At 49.8% G+C, this 21,808-nt stretch overlaps 1 protein-coding gene and 1 long non-coding RNA gene across 5 annotated transcripts in view; one reads left to right on the forward strand and one right to left on the reverse strand.

Moving 5' to 3' along the window:
• Positions 1–4,579: 4,579 nt before the first annotated feature.
• NAV1 (neuron navigator 1) overlaps positions 4,580–21,808 on the forward strand; it is a 243,928-nt gene continuing 226,699 nt past the window's right edge. For 3 of the 4 annotated variants that reach the window (XM_042976521.1, XM_042976522.1, XM_042976524.1), the window contains exon 1: positions 4,581–4,873. The gene's annotated coding sequence lies outside the window, so the exon portion shown is untranslated. Of the gene's footprint in view, positions 4,874–21,808 lie in introns of all 4 variants that reach the window. The other variant, XM_042976523.1, reaches the window with a different exon arrangement.
• On the reverse strand, positions 4,898–15,851 carry LOC122235926. Its single transcript, XR_006214065.1, has 5 exons — positions 15,248–15,851; positions 11,226–11,329; positions 7,487–7,568; positions 5,267–5,439; positions 4,898–5,171 (listed from the first exon to the last, which is right to left on the reverse strand). It is a non-coding gene; the product is annotated as an uncharacterized LOC122235926 (long non-coding RNA).

The raw sequence follows: 21,808 nt of genomic DNA on the forward strand, positions 1-21,808 counted from the left end.
TAGTAAATGACGGAGCCCACACTGCCCACACTACCACCCAGAGACTCCCTTTCTCTGCAGATACGGAGCACTTGAAAGCATGGACTCAGGAGCCTGGCTGCCAGTTCAGACCATGGCTCTGGCACTTACGAGCTGTAAGACCCACGCGTGATATTGACCTCACTTGCTTCGCCTATAAAATACAAACAAAAATGGTGCCTGTTTCAAGCGGTTGTTGTGAGGCTTAAATGGATTAATGTATATGAAGTGCTTGCAATTGCAGCCAAGTGCTACAGAAGGTATGGACTGTTACCGGCTCCAGGATTGCTACCGCCAGAGCCAGCCTTCTTAAAGGGGACTGCTTCTCCTTGCCAACCCCTTCTCTGTCCTCCTGGCCCCTTAAAGAGACACTTCTTTTGAAAAGCCATCTTTGGAAAAACACTGTGATGAATTTCAGTACGTCTCACTTCCTGGTAACAAAGAAAGGGAGAAGCAGCATCTTCCCGATAAGGCAGTGACTCGCTCCGTCTCGTAAAACATTCATTACTGTGCCAGCTTTTCCCACAGACTGTTTCTCCCAGGTCATCCTCAGCTCAAACAATCAACACAGAGCGCCCTTCTTAAAGGGGGTCCTGAGGCCAGTCATGAGGCCTGAGTGGCCACAGACGGGGACAACTGCTTTGCCCACACTCCACCCCATCTCACCGTCACGCAGCCCCTCACGGGTTAATGAATCAAGCTAGAAAGGGCAAGGGTTATTAGTGGACAGTCAGCTCTCTACCACTTAAAAATGAGTTTTCAAGCCCTGAGCCCATAACCAGAGGGCATGTGACTGGGGTGGGGAAGAGGATGGGCTGGGGATGTGGGCTGATGCTTTCCGTCTGATTATCACACTTCTGCTTATATTTGCACAGCATTTTATAGCCACTTTCTCTTCCATTATCTCACTGACTACTCACCTAAGCCTTGGTGGGTGATGATTGTTGTCCCCTGGGTGTCAACACCCCTTTTTAGTGATGAGCACATGGAGGTGACGCCCTTCAGCAAGCCGCTGAACCAAAGCACGGACTCAGGTCTCCTGATACCATGCCCAGTGTTTTTCCACTGTGCTGAAGAGGAGGAAGTCAGAGACTCCCTCGGACTCCACCTCAGAAGCTCTAATGGCATTTACTAAATGGCCAAGAAAATAAAGCAATGTGCTGTCTTCATATCCCCACCAAGGGCCTTACAACTTCTCTGGAAACCCTGAACAAGAGAGCCCAGAGGTGAAGGCAGTTCCTCCGTGGGTCACATGGAACGTGAGAGCTCTGACTCTGTTCAAATCCCCGAGGTCCCCCATCAGATAACCCTAGTGGTGAAACAAATGAGCATTGGTCCATAGACCTCAGTGTGCCAGGAAAACAGGCAGAGCCCCCAAAGAAATCAGGCTGGACCTGGAAATGTCACTTGCTATGTGCTTCCTGAGGCTCCCAAAGCCCTCATCTCAACTCAAGCCAGGTCTGAGACTCCATAAGGGTGACAACAGGCTCCTGGGTTGGTTTTTTAAAACCCATTTGTCACATTGACATTAATCCTCTTGTTAACAATCTTCTGCCCTGAAGCAGGATTGAGTCTAAGCTGTGCAAGGAGTCGGGGGCAAAGGGAGTGGTTGGGTTTTAAGAAGTCTCAATAAGGTCAGCAGGGCCAGGAGGCCACTTTCTTCATGAGCCAGTAGGGGGGAAGGGGAACACTTGCTGAGCAAGGGTCCCCGGCAGGGAGCCTGAATCTTCTTCAATTACCAACCCTTTCCCTCCCCAGCACCCCTGTTGTTGTCTCCACCCTCCACCCCCCACAACCAGGCCCTTGCCTTTACTTCTTATTGATTTTCATATTTAAGGAAAATCCATTTGCTTGATTCAGAGCAACTGAGTCATCACTGTGTTCAGAGGAAAATCGCTCACAGAGTAGACACTTGGCAGAAGCCACTTGCGGGATGGGCGGGGACTCTGCTTACACCCCAACGGCGCTTTGTCCAGAGTTGCTTCTGGCTTCTCTCTTGCTCTGTCCTGGCCACCTTCTCTCCCAGGAGCCTTCACATCCACTGCCCGTCACCCCAACCAGACTGGCCTATTTGTTCTCTGCTTTCCAACCTGTCCACATGCTATTATGTTTATCTGCTGGAGGTTTATGATTGGGACATTTGGAGCAGGGTCAGAGAGGACTTGTAGGATCAGCCATCCACAAATGGGGGGGGGGGCTATTAATCATATGCACCAATGGGAGAAATTAAACTCTTACAAATCATGGCTTTGGCCCTCTTTATCTTTCTGGGTAGTGCCCAAGGAACAGCATCATTCCAGCGTTACCCATGTGGGTGAGGGCCCCTGTGTCTCACCTCAGGATGGGTCAGGGGCAATTCAGTCTCTGATACTGGTTTGTATGACTATTGTGTAATCTTGGTCCCTGGGCCTAGGAGGGCCAAGGAGCTCAGCCAATCCACGCTATGAGCCCTCAAGAAGGGACAGTGCTGTTTTTTTAAATGATTTTTTTTTAACATTTATTAATTTTTGAGAGATAGAGACATAGAGCAGGAGCAGAGAGAAAGGGCAGAGAGAGAGAGAGGGAGACACAGAATCCTAAGCAGGCTCCAGGCTCTGGGCTGTTAGCACAGAGCCCCACACAGGGCTCGAACCCAGGAGTGAGATCATGACCCAGGCGCCCCAGAGACAGTGCTGCTGTTTTTTTTTGTTTTTTTTTTTTTTTTTAACATTTATTTATTTTTGAGACAGAGAGAGACAGGGCATGAACGGGGGAGGGGCAGAGAGAGAGGGAGACACAGAATCGGAAGCAGGCTCCAGGCTCTGAGCCATCAGCCCAGAGCCCGACGCGGGGCTCGAACTCACGGACCGCAAGATCGTGACCTGCGCACGATCGATCGATCGATCGATCGTGACCTGAGCTGAAGTCAGACGCTCAACCGACTGAGCCACCCAGGCGCCCCAAGACAGTACTGCTTCTTAAAGCACCAGGCTCCCCTTTGCAGGCAGAGGGGACTGCGCAAAGAAAGGAAGAATTCCAGGTAGCACATCGTTGAATGTCAAATGGATGCAAGGTTGTAGGACTCAGACTTAATAATGCATGGTGAGTGGTGTCCCAGACTCTTCTAAGCGGGCCACCCGTGTTTATTGCCCTTAATCCTCCCAACAATCTTATGAGACAGTAACAATTATTATCCCATTTACAGACGACGAAATCGCGGCGGTCAGAGGTTCAAGAATTCGTTCAAATTCCCACAGCTAGTAAGCAGTAGATCCAGGATTTGAGCCCAGACAAGTCTGCCTTAGGAGCCCATACTTTTAGCCATGACACCCTCATCTCAGGTGCCCCTCAGAGACAGCCCCCTCCCCACCGCAAAAGACAATTCATTCCTTTCATGTCAAAATCCTTCCCCCTGATCGGATGGGAACTGCAATGTCACTGCTAGTTCACTGTCTAGTGCTCCTTCATCCTCCCTTGTGTCCACATGCACTGCGGCCTGCTTGGCTGGATAGGGCCCCAGGCAAAACTCAAGGGTTCTCATCCTGACTCTGCTCAGCTCCCTACTGGTTGATACTTCAGAGACCTCCCAGGGAGTTGACCTTTCTGCTTTCTATCCTTCAGCCCCTCAAGACCCCGGAAATCAATCAGTCCTCATGATGGCTAGAGCTGGTGAAATCTCTGATCCCAATCAGCTGGGTCCTTGGCCACAGTTACTCCCTTTCACCCACAGAGCTCAAAGCTTGCTCCAGAGGCAGAGGCCACCTGATTTCCTGCTGCCCTCTTCCTGCAGAGTCTGGAAGCCCTCAGGCCCGGAAGCGGGGGTGAGGGTGGGGGTGGGGGTGGGGGTATGAGGGATGGGGGGTGGAATCCTTGCACTGCGGAGAGGTTGCCGAGGTTCTGGCCGAGGACGCTCTTCGGGTCTTGTCATTTTCTCTCTCGTCTTCTGCCCCCTCCCCCCACTTCCATGGGCCCTAGAAGGAGGAGGGGCAGCGGCAAAGTAGAGGACGTGGGAAGAAGTCACGTTATTTTACTGAGCACCTACTATTTGCCGGGCACTTCTGGGGCCTCCCCTCTCCTCTGCACCCGAGATCCAACTCAGATAGGGGTAGAGAGGAAGGAAGGGTGGGCGGAGTCAGAAGCGGGTTGAGGAGGCTGGCGGATTCATCTGCCCCCTTTCAGTGAACCGACCGAACTAACTGCAGCCCGAGGACTTGCTGGGGAGGGGTGGCGGGTCCCCGGGCAAAGGAAAGGCTCAATTGTGCGAAGGCTTCCTGCCCTGCCAGCTCGCGGCCCCAGCCTAGCTACCAAGCAGCCGCCTTTCTGCGGCTGGGGAGGCGGGACGGGAAGGCGAAGGCAGGAAAGGGTTACGGGAATAGCTTTCCAATGACAAAGTCTGGAAGGGACCCATGCCTCCGCCCCTCTGCGGGTTAAACTGGCACAGTGCGGGGGGAGGAAGACGAGGGCGACCAGAAACACAGCCTGCCCTGCTGCCCGCCCCCCCTCCCCCGGCCCCCGGTCGCCGGGCACCCCCTCCCCGGGCCCGCGTCGGAGGCAGCCGGCGTGTGCCTGGGGCAGCGGGTCACGAGGCTCCGCCCCCGGCAGCCCGGCCCCGGGGGACGCACTTTGTTCAGGATGCCGCCTCCCCGCTCATTGTGGGGCCGGGGCCGGCGGCGGCCCTAGTGTGAGCGCGCGGCTGGAGCGCGCGGCGGACGCCGACCCGCGAGCGAGGGCCGGACCCGGCCCGGGGACCCCGGAGAAACTTTCTTATCGCGAGGAGAGCGCGCCCGGCCCCGCGCTGCGCTGGGGATGCGCGGCTCTGCGCTGCGGCGGCGCGGACCGGGACCCGGAGCTGGAGCCGGGGAGGGCAGGCGCGCCGGTGAGTGGCCCGCGCGGGGTCGTCGCGGGGGCGGGGACCGGGCTGCGCGCGGCGGCCGCCGCTTCCCACTTTGCCGGGCCGGGACAGATCCCCGGGGGGAGGTGAGCCTGGTGCCCCGGGGAGGCTGCGGGCTGGGCTCGAGAGAGGCGCTGGAATAACAACGGAGGCGCTGGCGGCTTCCCGGGAGGGTGTGTGCCGAGGCGTCCCTGGGGGACCGCGCGTCTGCTCCAGGACTTGACTCACTAGGGGCTACCAGCGTCAGCCTTTCGGAGCCTCAGTTTCCCTTTCTGTGAAATACCTGCAGGGTAAAGTGTGTTGAGATCCTATAACCAAAGACACCAAGTGCTACGTTATTACACACACACACACACACACACACACACACACACACACCCGTCCCCGTGTTTTCTCCCATCCCAGCGGAGCGAGCAGAGCAGCTGGAGCAGGTGACCTTGCCGGGCTGTTCCAGAAAATGTTCACTGGGTGCCCAGGTTGTGCTGCGAAGCGTCGGCCGGCCACACTCCCGGAGGCTGTCCTCTTTGGCGCCCGCCCAGTGGAAGTGTTCCCTGGGGGAGACGGGAGGGAGGAGAAAGGAAGATTCAGTGAACACCAGGAGCTCACCTGAGGGCTCTCGGGCGCTTGGGCTCTTGTGGTCCCTCTATCCTCACCCAATATAACCTGGTCCTAGGATAAAGCATCAGCCAAGTCTGCAGAGGGCAGAGAGGGGAGACAGGATCAGGGGAGGGCGTGAGTGGTGAGTGGTGGGGGCGGTGTGCAGGGGTGAAGTCCACTCAGCAGAGAGGGTTTCTTGTCCCCCGGAGCCCAACACGGGAAAATCAGCTGGTGAGTCAATGGGACTTTGTTAGGACAGCCAGAGGGCGCAGCTGGCGCCGGCTTAAGGGAAGCGCCCGGATCCCCCCTTGATAACATGCTGTTTATCTGGCTTCCTGTTTCGATGATTGGGATACCATTGGCTTGTTCAAATTCAATGCTGAAAAGCCTGCGGCCACGTTCCTTCTGCAAAAGCAGAGGGCTTGCCTAGGTTTTCATCTTTCATCTGCCTTGTTCCGGATGCATGGTGTCCCCTACAACTCACTTATAATGGGGCAGCTGGACTTCACACAAAGAACCCCTCCCCAAGTAGGCGGAGCTGCCACTTCAGAGACCTTGGCTCCCTTCAGACCCAAAATACATGTGACTCCAGCCAGCTTATGAATTTTTTTATCCTGCTTTGAATTTTGGTTGGTGTTTCTTTGGAATTAAGCTGGGAAAGGAGACTATGGCTATGGGTTGCCTCCCCTAAAAAGAACTTTATGTCATCTTAGTGGTGCATGCTTTCACCGTTAATTTCTGGGGGAAGTTATCAGTTTGTAGTTCTAGATCATCCTGTGTTGCTAACAAGCTGGATGGTCAGAGAGCAAATAATTTGCCTTTCTGTTTTGGTTTTCACTTCTTTAAAATGGAACTGGGGATAATTGCTACTCCTGGAAAAATAAACAAGGATTTTTGGGTCTGTGCTTCAGCCTCTAGGGTATATTTCCTAAACTTCCTAGGTTAAGGGGGAGCAGCGCCTACTCTGAACTCCAGAAATTTATCTGAACTCCGTTGTGGCAGGTTTCACTTTGTGTTTTACTTTTTTTTTTTTTAAATGTTTTTCTTAACATTTATTCATTTTTGAGAGACTGAGAGAGACAGAGAGTGAACAAGGGAGGGGCAGAGAGAGGGAAGTACAGAATCTGAAGCAGGTTTCAGGCTCTGAGCTGTCAGCACAGAGCCGGATTCGGGGCTCGAACTCGCAAACTGCGAGATCATGACCTGAGCCCAAGTCTGACGTGCAACCAACTGAGCCACCCAGGTGCCCCTCCATTTGAGTTTTAGACATTTGGGATTTGTGCACATTTCTTATCTCCCGATGAATGCTATCTACCCAGATATCCTGTCTGAGCACCCAGCACATAGTAGGCACTTTATAAACGTTTGCCAGATAATACGTTTGGAAAAAAATCTAACGAACACCCAGGGGCCTCCCATCCAAATCCAATGCCCTTTTATTCATTTTTTGAGAGTTGTTTGATTTGCCTCCACTCCACTTTTTCCCTCTCAAAACACAGTCCATAATAAGGTCGATTTGCCCACAGGTGGTCAAGCTTTAAGCATTTGGGCCTTTTGTGAGATCTACTTGGGGAGCCCTGGCCCTGGGAAACTGAAAACAGGAGTGCTGTTTTTCCTTCCTTGCCAAATCTGCTCCCCTCCTGAGTCCACGTGAACCTCTGGCTTCGCTCAGCTTTGGTCAAGTAGAAAAGAGCGGCCTGGAGTAGAAAAATCTTTTGTCCATTCTTTACAATTTGTCTCTCTTCCCATCTTTATTTTCTATCAATGTCACTTCCCTTTTCTTTTACAGTTCTTTTGAATTCTTAATGGGTTTGGCCTTTAGAAAAACTAGAATGTCAAAGTCAAAAGGATCTTTTCCCCTCCCAACCCCTGCCCTGCCCTCCTCCCCTTTTATGGACAAGATCCAGAAGGCAATGGACTCAAAGCCACACAGCCAGCGTGCTTTAGAGGCCAGCCTAGACAGCAGGCAGGTCTTCTGGCCACCAGTCTAGGGCTCGTTACCTTTCAGCAAATCACCTTCTTGCACTCAAGATTTTTCTCTGCCTAGTATGTCCATCCACAGATCCCAGCACATGTTAGTTAGCTGTCCATGAGGGAGGAACAGAAACAAGAGGTTAGGAGACCCATCTCAGTGATGGAAACCAACCACCAGCTCTTAGAGTCTCTGGAACATGGAGAACTAAGAATGTGGCAATACTTGGCAAACCCTTCATCTTTCTGGCCCCTAGTCACAAAACAATAATTAAAAACACTTTCTAGTTCCTTCTTCCACTTAAAAAAAAAACCCCAAAAAACCCAAACCCACCAACTTTTCAAGTGAAAAACACCCTCCTCAGTAAACAGTTTGCTGGGCCTAATCTGTTCCCTCAACCTCCCAGGAAGGCTGACTCAGGCCTGATTTCCTCTGAGGAGCCTGGGATTTTACTTCCTTACTTCCTGTGACTCTTGAGACGTGGAGGGAGGCAGGATGGCCAAGACTCGGGCCTTTCTGAAGCGCCTGTGCGTGTAGTTCCGCTTCTTCCACACGTCGTCCTGTGCAGTCCATGCGACCGTCCCCGTCAACCTTTGTGCTCTACTTAATTTTAATATGAGATGCACTAATATGCATGAAAAATTAAAGGTGCTGATGCATGTGCCTCCACCCTGACCATTAATAACAAAATGTTTCCACTTCAAAGGACTGGGAGACTCTTTTAATGTCCAGTCCTTAGATGCTCCGAAAGCTTTCCTGAATGGAATTGTTTTCTTAATTTCCTCTTCAGATTGTTCACTGGTGGTGTATTGAACCACAGCTGATTTTTGTGTGTTGATCTTGTACTCTTGAAATTTTACTGGATTTATTTATTAGCTCCGGTAGCTTTTTGTGGGTGTGGATTCTTTGGGATTTTCTATATGTAGGATCACATCACCTATAAATATAGTTCTTCTCCATTTCCAATTTGGATGCCTTTTTTTTTTTTTCTTCCCTAATTGCTCTGGCCAGAACTTCGAATACAATGTTGAGTAGCAATGGTAAAAGCAGACATCCTTGTCTTGTTGCTAATCTTAGAGAAAAAGCTCTCAGTGTTTCACCATTGAGCGTGATGTTTGCTGGGGATTTTTTCACAAATGCCCTTTATCGTGTTGAGGCAATTCCCTTCTATTCCCAGTTTTCTAAGTGTTTTCATCATGAAAGGGTGTTGGGTTTTGTCAGATTCTTTTTCCTGCACCAATTGAGATAATCATGTGTTCTGGTACATTACAGTGATTGTTTTTCTTATGTTGAATTACCCTTACATTCCTGGGATAAATCCCTCTGAAAGCTTTTTTTGTGTTTTAATTTGCAAAGTTTTACTTCTTTTATTTAAAAAAAAAAAAAAAAACTGAAGAAAACTTGACAAAGTGCTAACAGTTTGCAGTTGGGTGGGTCAATGCATGTTCAGTATATTTTTCTTACAGTCGCTCTACTTGAAACATTAAACAGTTTTTTTATTGTGGTAAATATATGTAACATAAAATTGACCATTTTAACTACTTTTCAGTGTACAGTTCACAATACTTCGAAGTGTACAAAGTTACACTGTTGTGTAACCACTACCACCATCCATTTCCAGAAGTTTCTTATCCCCCAAGCTAAAAACACCTACCCTGGTAAATAGTAACTCCCTATTCTCTACTCCTCCCAGCTCCTGGCAACTACCATTCTACCTTTTATCTCTATGAATTTGTGAAGACTTTGTGATCACTGGAAAAGTCAGGACTTCAAGACTTTAAATGAAGTGTTAAAGGGCCTCCCCTGACTTCCAATGAGAACATCCTGGGGGACTTTGATTCGGATCTTCTAGACTTACAAACAGGCCCTCAACAACTGCCCCCGTGTCAGAGACATTTGTGTCAAGTGTAGAGATGAACTGATTCCTGGTCATCACGAGGCTCAGAGGACAGCAGCATCATCCTCTGTGTGAGCTTCATTTCTTCCAGTTCAGTGGTTCTCCATCTTGGCTGCACGTTAGAATCACCTGGGGAGCTTTTATTTATTTTTATTTAAGTTTATTTCTTTATTTTGAGAGAGAGAGAGAGAGAGAGTCCCAAGCAGCACTGTCAACACAGAGCCTGATGTGGGGCTCGAACTCACAAACCATGAGATCATGACCTGAGACGAAATCAGGAGTCAGACACTGAACTGACTGAGCCATCCAGGCACCCCTTACCCAGGGAGCTTTTAAAAATCACTGATTCCTGGGCCCACCCCAAGAGATTCAGCTTCATTTGGTTTGGATCGTAGCTCTGGTATCTGTCATTTTGTAAAGCGCCCTCAGCGATTCTGATGCACAGTGAGGGTTATAACTACGCAGCGGTTGAGCTGATTTACTCCCGGAACCCTTGACTGGTCACAGCTTTCAGTGACGCAATTCCCTCCCCATCTGGACAATAATACTGACCCACTTTGCATCCCTCCCCTGATTTTAAAATCCATTTGTAAATAGAATAAATGTCAACTTCTGTAGAGTTAAACTTGCAAACTTTGAAAGAACCTTAAACTGTCATGTAGCCCTATTCTTTTCTTTTTCAGATATCTCAGGCCCCCCTAAAACATCCCCACCAGGGGTCATCCAGCTTGGACACCTCTTTGGTGGGCGACTCCCAACAACAGTGGGTGTATTGCAGTCATCTTATTCTGTATTTGGTCAGCTTGGTCTTTCAGAATTTCTTCTTATATTAATCTGTCATGGCTATGACTTCCATCCACTGGGGAAAGATATCAAAGGTGAATGGGTCTCACCAAAATGCATCCCCAAATAAAGTAGGGGATGTGCAAAATACAGCGTGTGAAAGAAGTACAGTGACAGCCTTTCAATATTTGGAAACGGCTACCACGTGTCTGCCCCATCTTTTCTTCTCTGCTCTCAGCTGCCCTGTTTTTTCAGATCTTCTTCGTTGGACGTGTTCTGGGAAGATGTACGAGGTAAGAATGGAGATCATGAAATGAGCCAGACTTCCAGTCAGGGTTCAAATCTTGACTCTGCATGTAAAGTCCTTAGCACATGATGAGTACGCAGCAGATGTTAGCAGTTGAAATCATGTTATCCACAGTGACATCATTATCTCTATCTGTGTGACCTTAGGCTGGCCAGGGAACCTCTTAGAGACTCAGTTTCCTCCCCAGGAAAAGTTGAATGAAAGTACCTCACTCGTCAGACAGTGTTCCCCAACTTGCCCGATCTCAACCTCCTTCCTCTCCTTCAGTGACGCCTATGATCTGGCAAGTTTGGGAAATACAGGCAGGGAGTGATTGCGTGGATCAAGTGAGACCACGCAAGACCTGACCCAGTCCCTGGGGCTTTCAGTGTGTGAGCTCCCTTAATGCCAGATTCCCCCCCCCCGCCTCCTCGTTATACTAATCACCCTTAGAACAAGCTACAGTTTATCTCCATTTGAATGTATTATGTCCAGAATGAAATGTAGCACTGCAGTTAGGAGTTTACTGGTACAGATCATCCATAGGCAGATCACCTATTATCAGTTAGGCAAAGCAGCTTTTTTTTTTTCCTTCCAATTTGTAGATTACTCCTAAAACCTTGAGAGCTGGGCCATCAAGGAAGAGGTGGGAACCCGATAGCATAAAGGAATGAGAGAGTCTGACCCCATCTTTCGCTTTATATTGTTTGTTGCTGAACTGATTGGTTTTCTTTTGGTGTTACCTAATTTTTTTTTTTTTTTTGTAGATGGCAAGTATAACATAGAATTTAAAGTCGATTACCAGTGCCTCTTTTCCCAGTTCATTGGTGCAGATAATTGAGTTGACTGGAAGGAGCGTCTGGGTTCTGGGTAGTGCAAAGATACCAACTGTTCTCTCCTGCTTTCCTTTGAACAAAAGAGAGACAGCTGATGAGACACCCGGTGAAGGAGCCTCGGCCAGGACCCAAAGCGGGCAGCTGTCTGCTTGGCCTCTCCTCTGGGGCAATTCTGGACAGCCCCTTGGCTCTCCCTCCCCAAAGCTTCAGAAGGAGGGCTGGATTACACGGGCCACCCTCTGCACCACGGAAATGCTGTCCGTTGGTCCCCCCAACCTGGGAGCTCTCCATCACCTCCCGGGCTTGGTCAGCTTTACGAGGGCTTTGAGATGTCAGGAAAGCTGCCCCCACCTCACTGGGAGGGGCTGTGGGAGCCACAGTGTCAGGGCCTACACCTAATTCCCAGAATAGGCAAAAGACCTTTAGGGTGCTTTCCAACACTGAAAGGGCTTCTCCCCACCTCACAAGGTTTTATTCTGAAAGATGTCAAATCAGTAGAGAAAGTGAAAGATCAGTACAATTAATGTCTGGATTCACTGATTGTCAACATTTTGCTATACTGTGCTGTCTCCATCTCTGTCTCTGTCTCTGTCTCTCTCTAATAAAATTTCCTGAGCCATTTGAAAATGGTTTGCTGACATTGTCACACTTAACCCCTAAATACTTCAGCATGTATTTCCTAAGAACAAGGGCACTCTCCTACATAACCACAGTACCATAATCATATCCAATGATACTGGATTTAGCAGAAGTATTTAATCTATGGGCGCTATTCATATTTTCCAATTGTCCCCTAAATGCCCTTTAGAGAGCGCTGTGCATTTTTCCCAACCACAGCCTGCTGTGTGGAGGCGGGAACTGCAGTTTTCTCTCCCTGAAAGACGGAAATGAGGTCATGATCTCTTAAACTTGGGATAGTGACATACTAAATACAAAGCACTTGGATTTCAAGTAATCTTTATAGCCACTGAGTGAGGTGGTAGTAATGTCCTCCCCATTTTACTGGTGAAGAAATCGAGGTTCAGAAAGTTTTCTTAGCCCCAGTGGTATTAGCCCGTATTACCATTCCATGCTGTTTGTCACGGAATAATGATAGAAAAAGAAGGCCTTTTATTTACTAAAAGTCTTCTGTCATTCACATTTCTTATCGTCTTCACCTTGTGTTACGTGGTGTTAGGACATGCTCTGCTGCCCCCATTTTACATTGAGCAAAGTGAGATTGAGCCCTTCCGATGCTGGTAGGAAACAGTATTTATATCATCAAGATAATGTAAATGACATTTATTGGTAATCTTGAAGGAAGCTCGATATGGTTAGTTGTAGTTGCTGGGCAGACTATAAAGCAAGTCAGAATAAAAGCTTGTCTGAGGGGCGGAGGGGCGGAGGGGGCGTCCTCCAATACTCTCATCTGATGGCAAGGGGCTTTGAGAGAGGCTGTCAGAGTGTTAGAAAACAAGAAACCAGGGGCTGGCTGGCTCAGTCGGAAGACGATGCGACTCTTGATCTCGGGGTTGTGAGTTCAAGCCCCATGTGGGGTGCAGAGATTACTCAAAAAAATAAAACTTCCTGGGGCGCCTGCGTGGCTCAGTCGGTTAATCGTCCGACTTCAGCTCAGGTCATGATCTCACGGTCCGTGAGTTTGAGCCCCGTCGGGCTTTGTGCTGCCAGCTCAGAGCCTGGAACCTGCTTTGGATTCTGTGTCTCCCTCTTTCTCTGCCCCTCCCCTGCTCATGCTCTGTCTCTGTCTCAAAGATAAATAAAAACATTAAAAAATAAAATAAAATAAAACTTCAAAAAAAGTAATTAAAAAAAACCAAGAGGTGGGGTGGGCAAGTTGGGGGGCGGGGAAAATGGGTGATGGGCATTGAGGAAGGAACTTGTTGGGATGAGCACTGGGTGTTATTTGTAAGTGATGAATCACGGGAATCTACTCCAAAGGCAAGAGTACACTGTATATACTGTATGTTAGCTAACTTGACAATAGATTATGTATGTATTTATTAAAAAAAAAAAAAAAGAAGGGCGCCTGGGTGGCTCCGTCAGTTAAGCGTCCAACTTCGGCTCGGGTCACAACCTCTTGGCTCATGATCTCAAGCCCCATATCCCCACGTGGGGCTCTCTGCTCTCAGTTTCAGAGCCCGCTGCAGATCCGCTGTCTCCCTCTCTCCCTGCCCCTCCCCCACTTGTGCGTGCATGTTCTCTCTCTCTCTCAAAAATAAACGTTAAAAAATAAATAAGTAAATAAACCAAGAAACCAGATTTTGAGATTAAATGTGCAAATAATAAAAAAGCAACCAAAATCAAATATTAGAAGGAAGGAAAGAAGAAAGAGAAATGGGTTTAGTGCAAGTTACCCATCATTTTCAACTATTTTGGGGGGTAATGATCGATACAGGCCGACAGTGGCAAAACAGGAAATCAGGTTATTAGTATATTATCTAGAGGGTAACCGCCATAGGAACTAATAACAGAAAACTATTTGGGCAATAGGGTGGGGCTGGGAAGGGGTGGAACAGGAAACTAGCTTGTTATCATAAGGTCTTTTGTGTAGTTTGATGATCGGTGACCACCGTAATAGCCTCGAGAAAGGCAGGCTTTGAATTCAGACTTCTGGCTTCCAAATACAGAGAAGGGACAGGGCAAAACGTCTGGCCCCTCAGAAGCTTCTGAAATGTTAGGCTGAAGCCAAGAGGGCCTTCTTAAGACCTTGGTGCCCACTGGACATGCCTACCTGGAGAGAGCCCCAGGACATGGCACCCCCAAGAGGATGTACCCGCACCCCACATCCCACAGGAAGTGTTAATACTTTTGTTGTAAAAAAAAAAAAAAAACTTAAAGATTTTTATAATTTGGCCTTTCAAAGTATTTAGACATTGGCGGCTCATTTGTTCGTAATTTAAAATTGGCTGTTTCTTGGTAACCCTGAACACATGCAGAAATTATTGTGAAGTGAGAAAAATGTCACCTGTAAGTTATTTTCAAATATAATGAATTTTTATGGAAAGTATATTTAAATATCAGTGCCGTTATGATGTTCCATTTTACAGATGTTTAAACCATGATTAATTTCAAATTGGCAGTTTCATTTTTATATTTTGGAACCCATGACATTTGCTTCCATGGGCCTCTGGAAAGCAACTTGGTCCCGGGCCTTCTGTCCTAGGAACAGGTGGGGTGGGCAGTGAGCGCGGATGTGGCCCCTGAGGGATCTGTGGGTGACTGTTTGAGACCCACATCACTCGGGGACATTCATGGCCTGACACCGAGAGTGCAGCTGAGCTCTAAGGAAGTCACAAGACCCAAATCCCATCCTCCTGTCATAGCCCCTTCTCGGGCCTTTACCACGGAGCTTCCTCTAGTTTGGGTACAACCTTCGCTGAACGATTTCACAGCCCCAACGTCTCATTTCCTCCTCATGGCAGTGCTATAAGGTGGGAAGACAAACGTTCCTCTTTCTATACAGGGTGAAAACGGGACTCAGAAAGGCTAGGTAATTTGCCCAGAGGTTTAGGGAATCAGGTGGAAGAACCCTGGCTTCTGACCTTTATCCTTCCCAGTACCCCATGGCCCATATACGGCAGAGGTGGACAAGCGTCTTTAATAGCCCGTGGTCATCATATCTGTTACACAAATGCGGAAATCACATTGAGGTGGTTTTTTTTTTTAATTCTGCTACTGCATTTATTTTGACAAGTCCTTGAGATTTGTCTTTTCAGTGACAGCTATTTAAAAGTACATCACCAATTTTATCACTCCTGCTAATTTTACCCAGGCAAAGGAACAATGTGAAAGTGTTACATTTTGAGTTCCGTTTCTCATTTTCTCCTCAGCGTTGAAAATGACTGTTGTGCATGAATTGAGGGCTGTGTTAAGCTGACAATCCATTAAGACTTTTGCTCTTCAGCTGTTCTGGACCTTATAAACTGGTCTTTCCCTGTTTACACACCTCCTGTGATCTCCAGAGCTCTCTCTGCTACTCATTACCCACCTCCTTAGGGAATGTCATCGCAACGACACATCTGTTAAGGCCACATCACACCTCTGAGTCATCTCCCCACTTCCTTTTGCTGGCCATGTCCAGAAAGAAATCAGAGGCCACTAGGGAGGTTCAGAAAGTGACCACAGGGTTGGGGTGGCTGTGGGAAGTAGGTGGGAAGGGCCATTGTGAGCTGGCCGCAGAGACTGTGACACTCATACCCAATACCCACATCCAGTCCCGGACAAAGACCTCTGTGTTTGGGATGACAGGGCTGGGGCAGATGTCGGGGCTGGGGGTGTGGGGCGTTGCTGTGCAGATACAGTCTGGAAGAGGCTACCCAGGGCAGAGAAAAGGCTGTAAGACCATGCTCTGGACTGAGAGCTGGCAATCGCCTAGCTGGGTCCTGGCATGTGGTAGAGGCACAGGAAGTATTTGCTCTTTGCTTACTCCAGATAAGCGATAGGTTTGCCCTTAAGCTGAGGGACAGGCAGGAATGAACATAAGTGCCCTTAGTCCTAAATTTCCCTGGCTTGCTTAGCGGCCACCTCCTTGCTTCCTTGGCTGCTCCCTGACATGGGGCCTCTGAGTGAACAGGGTGGCAGAAAATGCAAACTTTGGAGTCAGTCTGACATGCAGCCTCCCTGAGCTTCAATTTCTTTATCTGTTCAATGGGGACAATCGTACCTACCTCGCAGAGTCGTGAGGGTCATCTGAGAGGGTGTCACAAACCATCTGGCATGAAGCTAATTGGAGTCATTACCATCGGCCTTGGCCTGGATGGCCCCTTGGCTCTTTGCACTGGGGCCTGGGAGGGCAAATGCGGGCTACACAACGTGACTGAGCAAAGCCAAGGATGCAGCAAACATTCAGCACCCCCAGCTCTGCAGACCACGCTTCTGGGCGGATTTATCCCCAAAGGGGTGTTTATATACCGGACAGGGGGGAATGGTTCTCTGTCTGAGGGTCAGACAGACGGGGTGGGAGCGGTGCCGGCTCCAAGATGTATGGTCCCTCTGGGCCCCACTGGGCTCCAGACTGCAGGCCTCTGGGGGGTGTGGGGGAGTGGAGCGGCCTGGGGTTTTGTTTGGCAAAGCCCGCCTATTATCTGGCCCAGGCTGTGTTTCCAGGGCATTATAAATAGCACCGGCTTCGGAAGGAGAGGTCGCAGATGTGGCTGAGGCAAAGTATATGGGAAGGTGGGGAGATTGGAAATGATGAACTCAAGCCTTTGTGGGCCAGACTACAGGATGGGGGCCGTCTCCATGGCAGTAGGACACCAGGGAGGGCTCAGCCTGGGTGCCTTTGAGGCAGAAGGCCTGACTTAGAAGCCAGAAGGCCTGACTTAGAAGCCAGAAAAGCCTGTGCTCAGTGGCCCGCGGGCCCACTCTATTTGCCTTCATCTGCCTCTTTGTAGAGAGACCGGAGCTGCGGCCTGAACCCGGGCAGGGGACTAAGCAAGAGCCTGAACAAGATTCCAGATCTTAGAGAGATGAGGAAAAGCAAATGCCTCCTCACCTTCAGCAACACCCCTGTTCCCCAGCGAGTGCCCTGGGGTTGCCTTTCCCTCCAGTTGTAAGAGAGGGAACCCCTGTCTCTTCCTTACTGTTGGGTTCTATTCTATTCTAAATTGAGATGCACTCCACAAACCGTGAAGTGCACAAATCGTAAGTGTCCAGTTTGATGCTCTTTTTTTTTTTAAAGTTTATTTATTTTGAAAGAGAGAGAGAGAGGGAGAGAGAGCAAGCAATCAGGGGAGGGGCAGAGAGAGAGGATCCCAAGCAGGCTCCATGCTGTCAGCACAGAGCCCGACACGGGGCTCGATCTCATGAACTGTGAGATCATGACCTGAGCCAAAATCAAGTCAGACACTTAACCTACTAAGCCACCCGGGTGCCCCTGATGCTTTTTTGACGGATGAATACACCTTCATAACCCACGTCCCAGTCCAGAAACAGAGCATTTTTATCAGCTCATTGTTCTTCTGTCTGTTCCTGTTCCATCAGGACACCTACCCTCCCCCCCCCGCCCCCCAGCCACAGTGTCACTGTGCTGATTTTTATTACCACTGTGCCTGTCCTTGAATTTCATGCAAATGGAATCATAGGGTATGGACATCTTAAGCTCAACATAATATTTTTGAGATTCAGTCGTATTGAATGATGTAGTCCTTTCCTTTTAATTTCTGATGGAGGAACGTACCCCAAGTTTATCTTTGGGGGAGCCTTTGGGCTGCTTCCTTTGCTCTAGGGTCCACATCTACTAAGCAGCAGTCGGGTATCTGCTAGAGTTTTGAAAATTAAGATGAGCTGGACGTCTTTGAAATCTGCAGTGTCACCTGTTTTCCCAGAGCACTTCCTGCTTTGGTGGCCCCCTGTAAAAGGCCACAGTACCTTTTCTTTCCTTTGTGGACTAGAAAGTCACCCTTACCTCCTAGAGCTAGAAGTTCGGATCCCCGGTGGAGAGCCACAGGTTTTTCCGTAAGACAGAAAGTTGTTCTCTCTGAACTGAGCTGACGCATCTTGACAGGTAGGAGGGTCTGACCCTGCATATGGGGACCGGAGGACGTTAGCCTGAAGGTGCAGGGAAGACAGCCAAGGCCCAGAGCAGGGAAGTGACCAGGAAGCAGTGCTTTCACAGGAGTGTGGTCCACGTCCGCCTTGGTCAATGAGAGCATCTCAGCGCCTCGCACAGAACCTGGCACACAGCAGGCTTTCGAAAAAGAGGTGTGGAATGAACTAGTGGATTGCAAGGTGGAGAGTTGGGCCAGCAGACCCACTGCCCGTTCCTGACATGGAATGCCTCAACGAGGGCAGCCCTGCTGGGAAAGGAAAGGAAGAGTGGGTAGATTTTTTTTTTTTTTACAAAGGAACACTCAACAGGACTTCAAGAATTGGCCATGGAAAGGACACGAGAGAGAGGAGAATCAAAGAGGCATACAGTCTTTTTTGGAAGAGCACTGCACTGAGAGCCGGGGCCTGACTTTGGATCCCTCTTGCTCATCTGTCCAGTAGGTATAATGTTGTGTGTCAGTTTGCTAGGATTGTCGTAACAAAGTACCACAAACAGGGTGGCTTTAGACCACGGAAATTTATCGTCTTAGTTCTGGGAGCCAGAAGTCTAAAATCAAGGTGTCGGCAGGGCCGTGCTCCCTCTGGAACCTGTTCTGGAGAATCCTTCCTCGCCTCCTCGAGCTTCCGGTGCTTGCCGGCAATCCTTTGGCATTCCGTGGCTGATAGATGCCTCCCTCCGGTCTCTGCCTTCATTGTTACGTGGCCGTCTCCTCCCTGGGGGTCTTCCCATCTTCTTCCCATTGTGTGTGTCTGTGTCCAAATCCCCTCTTATAAGGACGCCCTACTTATAAAGCCAACCGTACTCCAATATGACCTCATTGTAGCTAATTACATCTGTAGCAACCCTGTCTCCAAATAAGGTCACATTCTGAGATACTGAGAGTTAGTACTATCTTTCTTGGTGACACAGTTCAATCCATAACCTGCCTGATGACATTGAATGAGGCAATGCATGTGAAGTCCTTTATAACTTCATGAGTTAGGCAAGTATCGGGTGGTTTTAGCTATGGGACCTGCTTTTGACTTCTTGTGTGCCCTTGTTCAAATCTCCTCCCCTTTCTGAGTCTTGGTTTCTTCATCACATTTGGTCTCTACATTCTTCTCCAGAGCTCTATCCTGCAATTCTTTGCCTCTGAGGCTGGGAGATTTCAGGTCTGGGATCTGGGGGGCTGTGGGCTCACTAACAGTCGTGGGGAAGTCAGGAGGGGGAGGGAACTGCCTGAATACCAGAAGGTCCAGTGCATCATTTGGGTACCCAGCTTCCTTCTCCCGGTGGCTGGGACCCTGGAAAGTCCTGAGTATCTTCTCTCTGTACCCCCTGGGTTAGGATAGCCCTCACCTCAGTGAGGGCTAGGAGGGAGGTCTGCTATAAATAGCATTTTCCAGTCATGTCTTCCCCTGCAGGAAACACAGCAGCCTGATGAGGCAGGAAAAAGGTGTTTCCGAAAGAGAGGCCAGGAAAGGGAGAGGATAAGTGAGGGTTCTGGAGCCAGATGGGTTTCCCGGGTGCTGGAAGAAAGGTACCATGGAGGCAGCTCATAGGGGCTCAGTGTCAGCTGGTGTCAGCTTCTGGGGCTGGCAGGCATATGGCCCTGCCTGGGGTCTGCCAGTCACAAACCCCATGACAACAGCCAGTGAGAAGGGCCCAGGTTGGATTTGGGCTGGGAGATTTAGGATTTCAGGTTGAGAGAGAGGATTGCAGGTGTCACATTCATTCACTTACCGATCTGTTCGTTCATTCGCTGAGCATTTTCCACAGCTTGGGGCTGAGCTAGGTGCTAAGACAAGCAGTGTGAGGCTCATTTGTAAAAAAATGGGTCTGGTATGCAAGCCAAGGATTGCACCGGAGGCAGCGCCAGAGGCAGCCTTGGACTGTGGGAGGAGGGAAGAGGGGATGGTAACTGCTGGAGCGCAGGCAAGGCCTCCCAGGAGTGAATGCCACTGGGTGCAAAGAATGAGTGTGAAGAGGAGGGAATGGGGTGGCAGGGCCACTCCTCACCTCTGCTCTCCTGGGCCCATCCTTTGTCCAACGCCAGTGTCCAGGAGGGGTCTGAGGAGCTGCCCTGTCTCCTCCGTGGAGACTCTGGGCCAGTCCCTGGGATCTGCCTCTGGAGAATTGCCCCTCTCCTGGCCAGCAGAGATACACCGTCATCCCTGTGTAGAAAACATGTTCGATTCTCAAGTGCCATCTCCTTGAAGAGCCCTAGAAAGTCATTAATCTTCCCCTATAAAAACAGGCTTGATTCTACTGAGGCCTCTGCAGTGGCAGATGTCACAGGCAAAAGCTCAGGCCAGCAGGCTCATCCTGGGACAGGGGGCGATGGTGAGTCACCTAGGAACCCAGGAGCCCCGACCCTTGGTCCCCCAGCCCTCCATGATCCGGCCAGACCACAGGGCCCCCCTTAATGGCTGGAGGGGACGGAGATAAAAACAGGCTGTCCTTTCTGTTAAAAACCCCAGAGAATTCTGCTTCGGTGTCACGATGAGATTCCTTGGCCTTCCCATGCCACCAACAGTGATGGTGAAATGCTACACTTAAACCCCAGTCATTCTTCCAGGATGGGTTGTGACTCGTACCCAACACAGGATTCCGGCGCCTTCTGAGGAATCTGGACGAATTTCAGCTTGTGTGCTCCCCTTTTTTGTGAAACAGTGCATAGTAGTTTTGGAAGAAAGACAAAAGCTGGGGTATGTGCCTGTGCAGCACCTCGCGGTCCAGCCCATGGCACAGCAGTCAGACGTGTATGGATGCTGAGTGTCCAACCATGCGCGGGGGCCCCCATTAGGCCATGCTTTCAGGATGTTAACTCTCCATGTGGGGGTTACTTACAAATCTGACTGTGGTCCCAGAGGTCCCCTGGGTCAGCCCGAGGGAGAACTGAGGTCAGAATGACCCAGCCACCTCTAGCACACTCAACTATAACCTCAAATTGGTACCATTCTCTGCTGTTAACAAGATGACGGGATATTTCTTGATCTTCCCAGTTTTCAGGTGGGTAAACTGAGGCCCACCTTGCCCATGCCGCTTAGATTGGAAAGAACACGTAATGAAAGCCCAGGAGAAGCTGGCCAGAATCCGGTCCCTTCCCTGTAATGATACTGAGAAATGTCAAATAGGATTTTTGTTTCAAAAGAAGGGGAAGGAGTGAGGAGAATCAGGGAGGATGCATCTCTATGTAGTGTCTGGGGTTTGCTGGAGAAGGATGAAAGGGCTCCTCGGGGCCTTGGAAAGGAAGCTGTGTCCTGGGCAGTGTCTGGGGTGAGTGTGGAGCTCTGTGTGAGGGGCTCGGAGGGGCAGGAAGGAAGAGGTCTGGGTGTCCAGAAATCAAGGATAAGAAGAAGGGTTCTTGTCCCCCTGCCACGTCTTAGTTGCGGGACTTTGTGTAAGTTATGTGTTCCTTCAGTGCCTTCCTCTGTGAACCGGGGATCACTTCAACGCAGCTCACCGGGCCAGTGTGAGAACTGAACGAGAGAACCCACGGAACACACCTAGTGTGGTGCCAGGCGTGCAAAGTGGTTGTTGTTAAATGCATGGTAGCTCTTGGTGAAGCCTTGTGACCTTCCGAGCCTGCGTTTGCTCTCTGTGATTGGGGGTGATTTTTGGTCCTGCCAGCTCAGGTCAGCTGGGAGGCTTCAGTGAGATGGCGATCAGAAAGTGCCAGCATGACCCAGGTTCTCAGTCACCGTCATCTTTTATCCATTGCCTCCTGCCCTTGGGAAGCTCCCAGTGCAGTCGGAGATACCACACCGGAGACTGGACACTGACATAAACCATCAAACGGTGGCTCTTCCAAGAGCCACTGCCTTGGAGCCTCAGCTGCCTTGGATGGGGGAGGCTGAGGGCCTCTGGGCGGAGTTGGCTTCTCTGACAAGAACAAGAACGGGAGCAGAGTTTTGAAGGAGGTGAGAAGGCTGCTGTGGCCTAGATGATGACCGAGGGGCCTCGCCGGTGGGCAGAGGGGAGCAGATTTGCCTTTGTAGGATTCATCCCAGAAGGGAA

This window comes from Panthera tigris, chromosome F3 (genome assembly GCF_018350195.1).
Source record: "Panthera tigris isolate Pti1 chromosome F3, P.tigris_Pti1_mat1.1, whole genome shotgun sequence".
NCBI classification, from domain to species: Eukaryota; Metazoa; Chordata; class Mammalia; order Carnivora; family Felidae; genus Panthera; species Panthera tigris.